Source organism: Cydia splendana, chromosome 10 (assembly GCF_910591565.1).
Source record: "Cydia splendana chromosome 10, ilCydSple1.2, whole genome shotgun sequence".
Lineage (NCBI taxonomy): Eukaryota > Metazoa > Arthropoda > Insecta > Lepidoptera > Tortricidae > Cydia > Cydia splendana.
Genome location: NC_085969.1, coordinates 18,154,800 through 18,167,841, shown reverse-complemented (window position 1 = coordinate 18,167,841; position 13,042 = coordinate 18,154,800).

Genomic DNA, 13,042 nt, shown 5'->3' with positions numbered 1-13,042 from the left:
TTTAACATATTGTTAAGAAATGTTTATTTAAATAATTAATACGTGAACGCATTATTTTCGACCTTTCTTTAGTTATAATAATACGTGTAGGTATTGTGTAAAAGTGTGTCATTAGACATGTAATTATTTTTATGTAGTTCGTAGTATAATTATTAATGTTTGTTTTCTTTTTAGGTATTTGATGACCTATTTAAAAGGCCTGTGTTGCTTTTTAAAGGCAAACTCAATCAAATAAAATCTACCTACAATAGTGTATTATTTTTTATCGTACCGGAATAATTGTTTAATACTGGTTTAACTACTTTCTCTCCTACTTTTGAACCCATTATATTATTATTCATGTTTTTTTTTTTATAAGCATGATTTTTTTATATAAGCAAAATGCAAGCAATAAAATAGCTACTTGCTGTCATAATGTTTGACCATGTCTTATGTTTCTAACTATGGGACCAATATAAACGCAAAAAACGTTACAAAAACCATATAATAGCTTGAAATAGTCTCTAATAACCTATTGCGCAAACTAAGCTTAATGAAATGACCCAAAACCGTTCAGCCTGGCGTCTTGCGACTCAAAAGACGTCTCCGGACGTGGGCCAAAGTATCGCCTTTGTCGGCATACAAAACCACCCAGTTCTTAAAGAGCTTATGTTTATTCGGAGTTAAACTAGTTGTAGCCTTTTTAGTTTAAGTTGAACTGAAACGGCACAGGTTGTAATTTGATAAAGTCGCCCCGCCCACGACACGGACCTTTTCTTTGAGGGTGCGTGGGCAACCTTTAATCTAGCCGTGGAGGTCTGAAGGGTAAATATATGCTGAGGTTGATCCATCAGTTTGGCAGTAATGATCAGACGCCAATAAGGTTTGGGAATTAGGAGTAATCTGCGATGGAACTTCCTAAAACGTGCTAATTATAATGGCAAGTCATCAAGGCAGAGTGGCTAAGTTGTTTTTATGACAAGGCAGTATCTAGCAAGACTGCAAATTCGACCGATTGAGCAGCATGGGAACTAATAGGTATAGTTCATAACTAGAAAGAACGGTTGTTAGATGTTGTAGTTCTTTTGCGTAGTTTATTTCAAAAGACTTACCTACTTTTCGTTGCAAACCACTTCCATTCTAAAAGGAATTCGAAGTATGTACTACCAAATACTTCGTACTACTTTATCCGCGGATTTTTAAATCCGCACAATATCACACACTTTCAGTAACTACATAATTTTATACGTACATATTTTCTTAATTTTGCATTCACTAATATGTTGTACTCTTACATAGAATAAGTTATTGCCAAAAAAATAAAATTACAAGCACTAATCGCTGACTGTACTTTTCTTTCCACAGGCAACAAATACTCATAAAGACAATTCTAATTACCGCAAACATAATTAGTTTGCGTTTTTTTGTCACAGACACCTCCTGTCTCCATCACCAGATCAGCTCCATTATGTATTGCATGGTTATCCGATTTACATATGACTGTATGCAAACTGGAAATCGGAAAGTAGGTCAAATTTAGCTTCCAAGATTTGACCCACACTAACGAAGAAACATACATACGCAAGTATGTATTTTTTATTTAATTGCCTGTTAGCGAGTTAAGAAATTCCTATTAAAGTATCAGTGTTTGAGAGCTAAGTAAAACCCAAACAAATTATACACGTTTAATTAGCTAGACATTAATTCGGCCTTTAGAACAAACCTCGCTTTAAAGACGTTACATTACACTCATTATGTAGCCCAGTTTTTAAGAGGGCCGCCCGGAATGTCGGGCTAGGTAAATTAAATGTCGTTTTAGTCAAAAAGGGGATTATTCCAATGGAATTCTAGCTATTTCGTTTGTCGTTTTTGTCTGCAGTAATTTTGGGGTTGTCATTAGATTATACTTTATGCTTTTCATTGTGCGTACCTAAATAAATAAGAATGTTGCGTTTGAAATATTTTTGGTTTTACAGTTTTAAGTAAGTTATACGAAAGGAATGAAATAGGAGTAGGATCATACGTATAGAAAATGTTGCATAATTTATGTAAATAAATTGGAATTCATTTTGCATTCATACTAAAATATACCTCCAAAATATTTTGTTATTTGATTCATTACATTACTCTAATTATTTATGCACTAAGTTTTACTTAATTGAATCAGGGCGGTAACCCTTTCGTTTTTAAATTCGAATATTTCTTTTCATTTATTCACAGCCTATTTAAATTTCCGAATAGTCTTGTGTGACATATACGGCAAAGGAATTAGTAAGTCAAATAAAACTATTTGTCGTACGGCTCAACATAAGAATGACCGAATAAATTTACCCGTATTCAGTTCACCCCTTATCTTTATTTATTTCCCGCAAGAATGCTAATCAGACCCTAATCGTTATAAAAACAAACCGAAGATATCTCGAAAGGTCCTGTTTATATAAAAAGAGGACCCCAATTAAAGCGGAGTGATTAGCAAATCACAACGCAGGTAAATTTGAAACGGCCGAAAATTAGCATCATTAAATTAATTATAGAGCAAACATTCAAACGAAATTAGTGAAATTATTGATAGCTTTTAAATTCCCATGACGCAGGTAGAAACTATACATTTAAATTGGTGTAATGTCGACACAAATTAAAAGCGGAGTGACGAAGACCGCTCGTCTATTCATGGAGTAAAAGTTCATTTGTTAACGGTGTCATTCTCTATTCATAGAGCAAAAGCCGCGTTGGATATGTTGAAATGCCCATTGTCTAAAAATGTCGCTGCCAAGGTAAATGTCATGGAAATAAAAAGATACCAAATGGACAGTAAGTATACATATAGCTACATGCGTATGCACAGAGATAAAGTTGTGACAGAGTAAGTCGTTCACATTTTTAACCCAAGATTATATCTATGGTGGCCAAACAAAGCCCACACGAATGTCGGCTGTGATAACATAGGACTAGGATTAACCCTGACTGAGGCTCCTTTAATCGCCCCTTGACAGCCTTCGTTCATACCGCAGACGCCTTAATATGCGGGATTACTGCTTCATTGATGTGAAAATTGATACCACGCTCATATATTTAATCACCTGCGCCTGTGGAAATATCCTTTAATCTGTACCAGCGAAACATGTTAAGACTTCGATAAAACTCGGATCAGTATGCGCCAGTTATGGGCTGCGAGCTTCCATCATTTCATAGCTGGTTCTTGCTCAATGAAAATAAATCCAATTAATACGGGGTTATCGCGAACATGCTAGAAATATAAGGTGCAAATAACAACACCTTATTTAGTCATGTCGGAAATAAACCAGTTACTAGTAGCCTGAGAAAATCATCTTAGCTACAAGCATCTAAATCATAAAGATTCATTCTGAACATTGCTAAGGACTGATGAACGAGTTTGCTCGCAGAAAATAACTAGGGCGCCGCTGGTCGTTTCGATTGTAACATGTTATTGGTAGTCTATCGCGAATTGTCGTAGAAGAAGGAGGGAGATAGACTGTGGTGTTATTAGAGGACATGTACTCGATAGGTACACATCTAGAGCTGGCTCCGCTTGTAAAAACCAGGCGACGTCCACACGCACGCACCACGTCGCTATTACACAACATGACATGCACACACACACCGCCTGTGGGATTAACGTCAGACAACCCGTTTCCTGTTACCTGCTCTAGAGCAAAAAGCAGACGCTTCTCTGTCAGTAATTTAGAATTAATTTCACATTTTGAAATCAAAGCACTGGGAGCGCACGTTAACTTCGAAATAATGTGAATTAAGGTGAAGCGAGAATTCATTACGTTGTTAAAACCCCCCAAAGAAGATTAAGTTCGAATGCTGTGCGTTCAACCGTTTTGAAGTCTCTATTTTCTAACACCGAAAATGTCTGTAACAAATCCGTTCGGCGGACGCGGACGCAATCTACGGGTCTTAAAACAAACAATTACTCTGGTTTATTTGAAAAAGGGAGCAAAAAGCGGAACAACAAAATCGGTGCAGGAGCGTGCAGCAAAAAACTTTGGCTTCGGCAGCGCTCGATGTAGCGGCCCGCGTAATAAGGTAGCCGATCTATCCGACAGGTCATTTCCACTGACGAAGCGGCTTTCACTTAAATGTTCGAGCTTCAGCTCAGCAAAAACCTTAAGTGACACTTTTTGTGTGTCTCCAATTTTTCGCAGAGTTGCAAATGGAATTAATTCACTCCATAAGCATCAATAATCGTATGCATTGTATATACGGGGATTGCTTGTGCCAGTAATTGCCAATAACGTTGTTCGTGTACATAACTACGCTAAGTAGCGTGGATGCTCAATCACGAACAGATAAAGACAGGAATTGCAAGCCGAACCTATGATTTGAAATCATGATAGAAACCCATGCATCATCAGGGAACGCGTATCTAATTCTAGGCAAGGTGACACACTTTTCTCAAAGACTCCGGGTACCGTGGCAAAATGGTAAATGACGGATTTTCATAAATAACGCATAAGATCTGAACAATAAATAAAATGATTCGTTTCGCCCCAACCAGCTGCGCTAAGGAGCAGGCTTCGTGTGATTAGATACGGGCCTCCATCAAGTTTGTCAAAAGGCGAGCTAATAAAGTTCAGCAGATGTGATTTTCTAAACAAGACACTAACAAATGGTATCGCGATAATGCTTTTATGGAGGCGAGAAAATGTGCGGTGAGCTTGGAACGCTATTTTCTCGTGACCACATGATGAATGAAGTCGCGTAATAGGGTATGTCTTCATTTTATAATCAACATCCTTACAGTTAGGAATGTGGAGTCATGATAATATTTAAAAAGGCTGTTGCTAAACTAAACACAGACCGGTTCGGAATTTAGTAACACAGCCCTAATAAAAACAATGGAGATGTTTTATTTTCACTATCGCCACACGATCGCTATCGACAACATTTCGACGAGCGAATCTCCGTAACGACCATACCTGGCATTCTGATCGGACAAAGAAAGAGCCCCACATCATTATAGCCTATTGTTACGAATTCAAAATTTTCGAAAAGCGAATTCGTCAAACGTAAAACAATTCGATACGCGTTTGAATTTGTTGTTCGGCTTCAATTCAATTTCTTCGTCGTCCGAATCGCTCGCGTGAATTGGGTCGCGTAAACGGCTCCGCCCTTTCGGGACCAAAACGTTATTTTTTTCACACAGATTGCGCGTTCTTTGATCTCCAGAATGTGTGCGTTAGCGTTTCCTCCGCTTTGTGCGCTGTGTGTCTGTACCGACGGCCCCCAGCGGGATGGTAAAATAAAGCAGGAGTGACTCGCTATGATTTTCTTTCTTGAATGCTCAAATTGGAAAAAGATTGCAGAACTTCCTAATCATTATACTTAAGTCTGTAATTGATTACTCAAAGTGAGCAAGTAATTATATGTGTGTTACACGAAGATTTTCATGCTAAAATGTAAAAGCGGCAGGTATCTTATCTCAGATGAAAACGGTACGCGTGGAGAGCATTAGAGGCCCTTAAAGCGTCAGAGCGTTACAAGCATTACTTCATTCACAGTCGGAGTTTAGCACGTCATAAACTCTAGGATCCATTACGGAGTTCATTACCCTTTGGCACAGACCTTTTGACTTGAGGTTTTTATTTAAAAGTGGAACATGTAATTCAGTGTGCTACGTGCGAAGAACTCATTCAAGTCTGTAGTAAATGGCCTCGCGAAGCTCGGCGTTAGCGTGGGGAAGTATAGCACCTCATAAACTGTAGGACCCATTAGTTCGCGATTCTGGACAACAAGTCTGTTTATATGTAAATGCGGCTTAAAGGTTTAAGCTGTAATTTGATACATTTTGTATTGGATTAAGTAAAAACCTTTGTTTGTAAGTCTAAAAATGTTGGTCTTAAAGTGTGCTGTTTTGACATTAACAACTTAGCCAAAGAGCTTAACTGTGTTTAACACAAAACATTATGTACGCTTTGCATCTTTTTATATCTTTGTTGGGTTGAACTAACCTGAGAAATTATGATACAAGAAATTTGTATTTAAATATGAGCGAAATAATAATAATTATATTCTCTATGCTGTTATATAACTCTCTGAAATGTAGCACACGTTTACAAGTACACATCTATTAGCATGCTTCGTTACTTCGACGTTGTACTACATTATATTACATTTCAGTTTCAAACTACTTCGAATTTAATTAAACGCACTCCAAGCATCTTATATTCAGATGTCGTCTTCCTTACCTAAATAAATTACAGGTAAGCAACTACACGACGATGCAGTACACGAGAATTTGAGACACACTCGTAAATAATCATATGAAAACAAGATGTGAACATGAACATAAAAAACATCCTTCGGTGGGTCGTTCCCGTGGGGTCCGGCCGAATAATATTTCATTATAAGTAGTGAATGGTTGCTCTGAACCAAAATACGCATCTTTGTTGCCTGTGAGGTCTCGGCTCAGGTGACATCGCTGCGTTACTAATCGGCCCTTCGATCCGACAAAAAAACTATACAGAAAGGGAAATTAAACGTTAACGGGAAAACAGCGTAACATTCTTTTGTAGTGTCAAAGATCTTAGGGTCCGCTTCTCGCACGCAGCGCGCTAATTTTTCGCCTCCATGGGGTTAACATGCTCACTTTAGACATAAAAGGTTCCGTTACGAAATGTCAAAAGTATAGAAATTAATGGCCGAAAAACTCCATTGGACGTTATTGTTTAGAACAAAGTTGCTTTGTCTATTATAAAAGTAATAATGGGAATGTTTAGCGTCAGTGCTTTGTTGAGTTTTGTAAAAACGTAGTGATGAATAGGTCGCGTGGTGCGTATGACAAGACATTGAAACGTGATTTTTCTCGCAGTTTAGTTAACAAAAACAAAATGGATTTGGAGCTGGACGGCATTGTAGTCATTTTTTAGAGTTACACACCTATCATTGGAATGCTTTGTTTGATTTGAAAAATCTTTGTAGTCTATGTTTTATTTTAAGTATTTTTATTTAGCAATGATTGTTTACAGAGCGATTTTTTTGTAGGTATAATAAATGATTAAATGTTAAGAAAGTAAATCAAGTAATCGATTTATAACTAGTGCCGCGTAGTTAATTTATGTAAAACTGTAAAGACCATTAATTCACGAGCAATCACCTTGTGTCATGCAAATTCCCTATAATCTTATTAAAGGATTAAAGCTACCTTGTAGCCAATGTTTAATCATCTCAAGAAAATTATTTAAATAAAGAAATATAATAAGCCAAATAAACATTATCTTTAATTAAAGATAATTAATGAGTCAGGTGGTCATGCCTTGGGCTTACTGGAAACGAATGGTTACCTATTTATTAAGTCTTTAGGAATAAAAAAGGTTATATTGATGAGAGCGGATAACTCTTTTGCTATAGCATAGGAACAGGTTTTGAGGAAATGCGTGCAGAAAATGATAAAGATTATAGTCTAACATGCTCTATGTGAACTGGTTTACTTACTTAATACGGTCATTAACGGTTGGCTAGTGGTTTTAATGTAAGTTGCATGTTGCATAATGATGATAAAAATATTTTAAAAACCTAGTGTTGACGGTTATATAGCTGTATAGGTATAACATGGGTATAACCCATATATAGCCGCATGGGTTTACTTTCAATAGAGCGTTGTTGGTGGCGTATTTTTGAGGTGAAAACTACTTTAGGCGCGTAGGGCATTTTTTGAGATGGGAAAAAACCATTGAACTCGCGACACTGTTACCGTTACCGTAACCGACACCTCTGTATGAAGTGAAAACTTCTTTAGGCGCGTTGGGCATTTTTTGAAATGGGAAAAAACCATTGAAGTCGCGACACTGTAACTAAATGAATAAAATAAACACTTCATTTAAAAGCGTTTCCTGCACAGTAAAATATTTCCGGACGATTCAAAAAATATTTCCGGACGATTCAAAAAATATTTCCTGACGATTCAAATAATACACACGTAATTGTTTAAGTTTAAACTTCTGTCCGCACTCCTGGAGTGCCACTTTTTTTTACTTGTTTATCTATAAGTAAAATAGTTAATTGCATAAAATATAAATGTACTAAAGGCAAAATCAATGAAGAGACAATATTAAAGGCTAGTCACCTAACTGACCAATAAAAAGGTTATTGCATTTATAAGTAGTTATAAGCTCTTGGAAGAAACAAGGATGTTTTTTCCTCGGGTGTTTTTTTATCCTTTACCTTATTATGACTTCAATATCTTAGTTAATTTGCTTTTCTAAAAAAACCGTTTCTCTTACAAAAGTCGTTTTATTTTATGACTAAAGTTTAAATTAAAGATTCAAGGTAATTACAAATATGGCAATAAATATCAGGTGATATATGGCCTGGTCAATTTATACGCCGCCCGGACAAAGAAAAACATTAAAAAACCGATGACTAGTGGCCGGCTAAACAATTTTTACTATAACAGAATTCGAATTTTTAATACACCGACATACCCGACATTCTCAGGATCCTGTCTAAATAATTTTAATGTCTCCATAAAATACGGGCCCTAAATTAATATGACAAGAGAGCGAAAATATTCCATATCGAGCGTGACAGCGATAAATTCACTATGCAAATTCATCGCTATTTCGTTTAGAGATATTGTGTTCTCAGAAAAAGCGAGATCGAAAGACAATCGCCTATCAACACGCAAGGAATTTGGCCCGGAGCTTTAACGTTAACAGGAAATCATAGGATTAGCATAATGCATTCGGGTGCCAACCGAAATTTACAGCAGACGCATTTTGAATTGTTTTAAGGGTCGAACGGCGATCCGAGCGACAAAAAATACATTTGAATCCATAGACAAAGAGCGTTGATCCTAATACTTCCTGCCCGGGATTATTCCGGTTCTGTATTGAAAAAGCTAAGCTTAGTTTTACTTAAATGCGTCATAAGCGTTGCATTTCTACAATAAAAAGAAAGCAAAAAATGCCCGTTCTCGCCTCTTATCTCGAATGGCTTGTTGCAGGTTGTATTTTTCTTGCACAGCACCAAGATAGCACGTATAGAAAAATCTAGAGAAAAATGCAACTTCGTGCATTAACGATGTACAATGTTATCTTTGGAAATGATCTTAACGCACTATTTAAAACAAAAGAGTGAAAAAAATGGTTGTGGGATATGCACAACGCTGCCGGAAGTCGTACCCTGTTTTGTTTGAGAAGCAGGTAGATGTTAATCTGTTAATCAAAAGGCATCTGTAAACAATCATCTGTATTGACAACACCCATTAGATTTCACATTATGAATTCAACGGGTCGAATACAGATTGTTTTTGTGCGTGGCAACTCGGAACGTTCACACGATATCTTTGAACTATATTATCGTAAAATACAATTTATTTGCCACAGGCGACGTACTGGAGTTCGGGCTATTTTTTATAGTTTACGTGATTTATTTGAAGTAAAATAAAACCAATTTTCGTCTATTCTGTTAGGCATTTATTGACATTTATTATTTGCAAAAATTCAAGATAATCAGTGTAAAACAAAATCAAAATCTTCTCACAGTCATTTGAAATATGAGAACCGGTTGTAATTCTTGGTTTTTTGTTGGAACCAAACGAAATCACGGCAAATTGAACTTGAATTCAATCTCGAATGGTTGTAATAAGGTAACCATTGACAAAATTTGGAGTGCATTCTGGCGGATTAACCTGAAAAGACATTTTAACAAATGAACGGAGGCAAAGGATCGATTTTGTAATTCAATCATATGCATTTTACTGGTGATTTTTAAGGTCTTCTCGTAATCGGACGAATAAATAAAAGGACAATACATTTGGTAGACAAATTTTTCCGGAGGGCGACTTGCAAACCTCAGATAATTTATTTTGAAAGTGGACACCATAGGATATGTTCTTTTACATCACTAAACAACTACCTACCATTCTCTAACAGCTTAAAAGAGATATAATATATCTATAATTATTTGGAACAATTAAACTGTAGCAGAAAATTTTGAACGTGAACTCTAGAGATTATTAGGGAAAATATTCGAGGGTGGCAGATACTTTTGGCGCGTTTGTTTCACCCGCTGATATTGACGCTGACTGTACCTACTCGTACATCCGCTGCTACTGATCCTCAGGAGTTCAGCAGGCGTATTATGGATGGCTTTATCGACGTGACAACATAACTGTCACTTTTTAACACCGTGGGATAGAAAGTGACGGACACCGTTTTATCACGCTATCACGTAGACAAGAACGACCATCATATCCGTACAAGTTGTCTATATTTATATTCAGCATCTGTCCATGATCGTTCTTCTCACAGAAGCCCATTCAAAACTCATATAATTAGCACTCGACATAATCGCTCATTGGCGTTACGTGTGGGATAAAGGAATAGGTTATCATTACATTACAGATGAGTACGCCGTTGTGCGGACCACCCACGATTGTTGATACTTGAAGGGTTTATTAAAAAGGCGTTACATACTTTTGTGTTAATGTTCTTATGACCTTTTTAAATATGATAATACATAGTAGGGTTTTATTAAGGGGTGCTTTTGCTTTTGAAATGGCTTAAGTATTTTTGCTATTTGTATTTGGATATCGAATCTTTTGAAAATAATTGGGCTCATACTAACAATATAATATGAATTCACAATAAGGTATATAGACTATTGATGTTTTTGTCGGTTTAAAATGATAAGTGAAGATGTGAAATATGCCACAGGATTGATTTGCTTGTAAGATTTAAGATTTGTAAAAATACTTCTATAAATTATGTGTGTACATACTAAATTTCGATTTTGAATGATATTAATATATCTCAACGATAAAAACAATATACATAATAGCGAAACACTTTATGGAACACAAAAAAAACTCACAAAACCATAATATACAATTTGTAGAGAAAACGTATATTCTTTAAAAAAAACACAATCAAATTGATTTCAAAAGTTTTCCTCCATGCACCATTTCTAAAACATTGAAGTCACTTTCACATTTACTTTTAAAACCAAGCGAAGAAAAAACGCCCATAAATAATTAATTGCCTTTAACAGGCGTAGTAATAGAGGCAATTATATCACATCGTCTTTCATCCCGTTCCCAAGAAACCAGACGTCACGTCACTCAAACGGACACTAAACATGCGCTGTGCTGCTGATTTTGATAAAGGACGAGGTTTGAAAGAAATTTGGTGTCGGTTACGGTTAGTACATGGTGTGAACACTTGTAAGTAGATAAATCCCGTATAAAGGATTATGTACAAATTAGATCAGCATACCGTTCTAGTGGATTCGTATTTTGATTTTGACGCAGTTCTTTATTCTACTAACATTTATAATGAGATACCATGGTTTGCGACAAATAGACAGACGGACATAAAAGACAGAGATAAATTATATGATTATGATATTGTTCCCTAAAAACATTTCTCATATTTACCTACTAAATAAATAATACCTAAGCTTTTTACGTCATGTTAACTCTACTGCAATAAAAAATATAAAAATAAATGTGCTAAGACTGCAAAGTAGATAGGTAAAGCAAGAGGTACAAATGTTGAATAAAATATTAAACATATAAAAGTTTTATGAAATAACACGTAGAGAACGCACTTAGGTACGAATTCTTTGGTATAATAATATTAATACCAAATACATTATCTTTAGGCACTATATTTTCAAGAGCTAAAGACTTTATTTACATAGCTTTAAGGTTTATTTTAAGCCTCTAACCTTTGTTCTGAACCAGTTGTTTATCGAATTAAGACCAATGTCATTATTAAAGCTTTGTAGTAGTTACTAACCTGATGTTAGAAATAACCGTCAGAATACTGAAACAGCCCCTCAAAATAGACAGAACTTTGTACCCAGTCTCTTTCTCATTGTACAGAACCCACGCATAAAATTCTACATATAGAATTCCTCCATACTATAAATAATATCAGAAAATAAAACTAAGTTGGTTCCAAAGCAAAGCTAATCGGTATTTTAACATAACAATCGAATTACAAAATTCAATTCCAATCAAACAATCAGAAATCACTGGTAAAGCTAATTAGTGGAACTAATCAGAAATTCACTTAACAATATCAATTGATTATCTAGAATTCAGTCTCCCTAGGATATCCTAGTTAATTCACAATAGAAAATTATAATGGCCTTTGCCCGTACATTTATTGAATAGTTACTATAACTATAACAACAGTTCAGTTGTGGCCAATGCAATTATAGTTCCGGCATAGCACAAGTTAGAACAGTAGGGTAGGAGCAAAACCATACCTACAAATAGAAAAGTTAATGTATGTGCTGCGGTTATTCATGTACATATTTGGCCATGAATCACGCACTTTTTAAACCCCGACGCAAAAATAGGTATTATAGATAAAATAATATTTACATGTATGGAATGAAATATACATAGTTAACTTAAATAATAACAATCATCATTATTATCAAATAAAATCTATCAGAAAAAAATGTCCACTGCTGAATTAAGGTCTTCTAAATTCTCAAAAGCACACTTGCTATATACTTATACCTGTACTGGTAAAAAAATATTAACTGTGATCATAAATTTAAACTGAATTAAAAATCAACAAATTAAATGATAAAGAATCAAAGGTTTACTTTTTTAAATCAATAATACTTAATCAAAATTAACACAAAGTGCATGTCTACAAATTTACTACCCACACTATCCTACCCAACCTTGTATCCATTGTTCTGAAGTTGACAGCAGTATAATAAGATGGCGTTAATATGCCATGAGCTTGTTAAAACAGATCCGCGTTCAGTTCAAGGTCAAACATGTTGTAATACTGTGCTATACGCGACTGTGCCCCCGTTTTACACACCCCAAAATCTCATTGTCCATGATTGCACCAATTGTGTGGAATGCGGGTGCCGACAGCTTGCTATCCGTAGATTGTAATAAAATTATGGAAATATTTATGGATGATGTGTTAATATTCACACCAACTGTCACTTCAACTTGATAGGTATTTATTGTGAGGGCACCGCCATAAATTTGATGATGTTATCAGCCTCACAAAAGGAAACGTGTGAGGGCTTAGGAATTGATGGATTGCTTTTTGACTCT